The sequence below is a fragment of the Calypte anna genome, chromosome 3 (genome assembly GCF_003957555.1).
Source record: "Calypte anna isolate BGI_N300 chromosome 3, bCalAnn1_v1.p, whole genome shotgun sequence".
Taxonomy (NCBI): domain Eukaryota; kingdom Metazoa; phylum Chordata; class Aves; order Apodiformes; family Trochilidae; genus Calypte; species Calypte anna.
The window spans coordinates 13139917-13144215 of NC_044246.1; the positions used below are offsets into that span (position 1 = coordinate 13139917).

A 4299-nucleotide genomic window follows, 5' to 3' on the forward strand; every position below is an offset into this window, starting at 1 on the left:
GTTTTCCTGGTATCTTTGTTGTCTCAGGGGATGAGCTGCCTCTTTCAAAGGTCTGCTCTCAACAGTGTAACTCTGGAGGACCAATGCCTGCAGCCAACTTGCTCTGTTGGAGCCCCCTAAAGCAAACAGAGTGGCAGGAGCAGGGGTAGGGGCAGGTTCTGCATCCTTCCCCGTCCAGGCGAGAGGCTCCTGCCAGGGCCATGTCGTGACAGGCAGGAGAACATCCTGTTGGCTTACCCTGTGTCCTTCAGGATGCTTGAAGCCATCCCAATGGACAGGGCTTTGCACAACCTGGTCTGGTGGGAGGTGTCCCTGCTCATGGCAGGGGTTTGGAACCGGATCATCTTTCAGGTCCCCCCCTTCGATGAGTCTGTGATCGAGCCCCCCCAGTTTCCTACCCGAGGGCACAAAGCTCCTGGTTTGTTGGTCCATCCCCTTGGCGGCACTTTCTGAGCCGTCCTGTCTCAGCAGAGAGATTTACTTCACATCGATGTTCACACACAGCCCCGTGGGGTGACCGCGTCCCCACGGGAACCTCCTCTCCCTGGGGAGCTGCCCAAGCTCCCCGGCGGCTGTCAGGGAAGGAGCCCAAACAGCCTGGCAGAGCTCCCCTCGCCTGCCGCTGCCCTCCGCCGCTTGCCGCCACGGCCCGGGACCCCGCCAGACCGGAGGGGCTCGCTGGGCCGGACCGCAGCACCCCCTGCCCGGACCCTCCTGAAGGCAGAGCACCGGCACCGAGGCCTTCCCCGTGCCCCCCGCTCTTTGGCACTCGGTGGTCTGTCCCGCCATCCCCCCCTCTGCCCCCCCTCGCTCAGCCCCGTTGGTTTCGCCCCTCCCCTGGGTTGCCGCGGTGACGGGAGAGACGCAGCGCGCGGCCGGCCCCGCCCCGTCCCGCGGAGCCGATGACGCAGCTGCGCTGCGGCGTGGGGATTCCGCCGGATTACCCGGCCTGCCCCGCGGCAAAATGGCGGCGTGAAGCGAGAGCGTGGGGCCGGGTCGAGCGGGGGCAAAGTTTGGGGCGGGCTCGAGGCGGGGCAGAACCGGGGCAGAACCGGCCGCAAAGTCACTGGGACCCTGGGCGGAGCCGAGCCCCACCGGGTCAGAGCCGGGCTGGGGACCCGGGGGAGGGGAGCGGGGATGGCGACCGGCTGGGGACCGAGGCCGGGCCCGGGCGGGCCCCCCCTCACCCCTTGTCCCCGGGCTTCTGCGGACTTCCCGGAGGGGCTTCGGGCAGGCGCCGTGGGAGCGGGCGGGTCTCTCCCTGTTCCCCTGTGTGGCTCGGGGTCGGGAGGAGGTGTCGAGTGCCCCGAGGACAGCGGGTCCGGGCGAGTGGCACCCTGGGCGGGGGAATCAGTCGGGAGGTGCGGGCGGCGGAGGGGGTCGGGTACGGAGTGTGGTAGCGCCACAGCCTCGGCTCCAAGGAAAGGGCCGTCCCCGTGGGGAAGGGTACTAATGCCATCGCCTCGGTCATCGGGGCGTCCGGGAATTCTCTCTCCCGGGGGGGCAGGGAGCAGAGTGGGTATGGAAGTGGCGGGCCGAACCGGGTCCACACAGGATGTAACCTTGTTTGGGTGACGGTGGGGTAGGTGGTATGAGGGATGAGAAAGCACTATCTCTGCAGGGAGATTTGCTGGAGTAGGAGCTGCAAAATGGAACAAGTCTGGGCCAGTGTGTATGTGAAAAAACTGAGTTCAACTGACAGAGGCAGAGGTGGAGGGGAGGGAGCAGCACTCCTGTGGTGTCAAACCTGGCAGGGGGGAATGGGAAATTCTCTGTCAGGTTGCACACTGTCTCTAGTACAAGGGATGCTTCCTGCTGTAGAACTAGTTAGCAGCCCTGGGAACAGGAGAGGATTTTAAAGAAAAACAGGTGAACAATAAACACTGAACTGCCTCTGGGCTCAAGCACACAGCAAGGAGAAGAGTAAAAGATTGAGTTTTAATAAATGGATTCTTAGGTGGGCAGGAGATTGCATTGGTAGGCATCAGGTTGTGCAGCTCATATGCAAGCCTGGCATGAGACTTGCTGAGAATGACCTAGATCTGATTGATGCTGGGTGGAGGTTGGAAAGAATCATCCATCAAATGTAGATAGTTCTATGCCAGAGAATGCTTTTCAGAGGTATGCATTTATGTTTTACAGATTCAGAGAAAGAACTAGGATAAAAGGCCTATGTAAGAGGAAGCAATGAGTCTTTGTTGAAGCATCACACAGCAGGTAAGAAAGCCAGGAGTAAGCTGATGCTGAGTCTGATTGTGTTCTTTTGGTTCCACTACTTGAATTTTTTGAGAATGTGTGAACCACATACCTGAAAAACTGTTCCTCTCTGTGGTGCTCTCTGCATCATAGTAGGCCAACTTTGCCTAAATTAAGAGGCCAGGGTGTCAATGAAGTGGGAGTGACACGGAAAAAATCAGTGGGATTTTCATGGGAAGAAAAGTTCAATTGAAGATGTAACCTTGTGCTCTCCACACCACTCAGAGAAGCAGTCTGAAGCAGTTGTGTTCTCAGTGTAACTGCAAGAGATCCACCCAGCCAGAATCCCAATTAAATCCTTTCCAATGATCCTACTCATGCAATCATCATGATACCAAAGTTAGGTAATTCTAGTCATCCTCTTTTCTTTCTGTTTTTTTATTCTACCACATTGTTTTTTTCCACCAGTATTTTAACTGATCCCTGATGGGTGCTGCTGACCGTTTCTGTCCTCTCCTGAACCCACTGCTGAGATTCAGTTTGGAGGGGCAGCTTTTTGGTATCCAGGAACTGGGTCCCTTTGACTTGCTTATACGTTTCAGTTGCTTCTCAAATCACTTTTAGTACATCTCCTTTCTTTTTTCTTCACTTCTTGGTGGATCACTACAAAAAGTGTATGTGCCCCCACAGTGCTTAGCATACCACGTGTTTCAGCTTCTGGAGATGAAATTGTCATTTAAGGTAGCAGGTCTTAGCAATGCTGTCAGCAACTTTTTGCTTTTCATTCCTTCTCAGGCACCCAGTGCTCTTGAAATCATGAGAATGCATTTCAGCAGGGTGAGTGGAGTGCCTAAGTGCAGCCCATGGTTATCTTCATCTTTAGAATTGGGTCAGGAGGGGATGAGTTACATGCCAAGACCTGTTGCCTCCTCAAACCAGCTTTCTGAACCAAAGATGACCTTGCATTCTTTTCTCACCTGTTTCAAGTAATTTGTTGACTGCTTCTAACTGGCTTGCTTTGCAGCTTTTAAACCCTGAATTTTTGTCTCTGCTGTCTACTTCAGGTACAGTCATGTGTCATAGTATGTAGGGGTAGTAGACTATAGCTTTGAAAGAGGTATAGTCCTTTGCAGATCTACCCATTTTTGTCCCAAAGCAAGACAAGTACAGTCAGATGGGACAAATGATTTTTGGTCAAAGTGCTGATGTGAGGGGTATCAGAGCTGCCTTGGAGAAAGGATTTGTGGCTGCTGGTGGCCTTTAAAGTGCTTTTGAAAAGGTGAAGAAAGCAAAGCTGTTAGAATAATAGCCAAATATACAAGTTTCAGTAAAATGCAGCTGTATTTTTTGGTAGTTGTTTGAAGTAGTCTTGATGCTTGTGAATCGTGGAGGCTAATGATCTTCCTGAAGATGAGCTCCTTGAACTTTTATGGAGGCTCCACTGAGAACTGGACTTGGTGAGATTGACATGTGTCACCACATCTACAGTGTAGTCCCAAGAAGTAGTTCTGGAGTTTAGATCATAATGAATTATAAGTGTTGTGTCTTTGTCAGCTAAGACCTAGCATTTACAGCATAATGTGACAAGAATAATGCATTAGTGGCTAATAAGCCTGTGCCTTTGATGTTGCTTGGAGAAATGCAACATGTAGGGGTCTCAAAGGGGTCTGCATGTGATACAGATTGGGGACAAGATTCCTCTGCTAAGAGATGAGGATCTAGGCTGACACCTTTTTCACTCACCTCTGCTATTTTGACTAGTGTTGTCAGGAACTGGAGTTATCATAGTAGAACAAATTTTCTTGGCTTTTTGACTCATTTGGTGTCTTTTGAGTAAATTTAAGGTCTGGAAACTGGTTATGTTCATCTTTGGTTGGGAAGATATGTCCTTTTTTTTAGGATACCTCGAGCTATGGAGAGGGAGTGCTTGTGGTATTTGTGTTAGCTGTGTGTATTTCAAGTCACTAGTAACTTGGTAATGTGATCCTCTCTGAAATTAATATTACACAGGACTGCAAAGGAACTATGTGTGTAATCTGTGCCAACAGGGCTAGTGCCTTAGGGCATGAAATTGTCCATTGTGTTTCTCTGCCAGTTCCCTTA

General features: G+C 52.0%; 1 long non-coding RNA gene across 1 annotated transcript; it reads left to right on the forward strand.

The window, feature by feature from the left end:
* Positions 1-956: 956 nt before the first annotated feature.
* Positions 957-3034, forward strand: LOC115598050. The gene is made up of 3 exons (XR_003987357.1): positions 957-1098; positions 2143-2217; positions 2992-3034. It is a non-coding gene; the product is annotated as an uncharacterized LOC115598050 (long non-coding RNA).
* The last annotated feature ends 1265 nt before the right edge of the window (positions 3035-4299 follow it).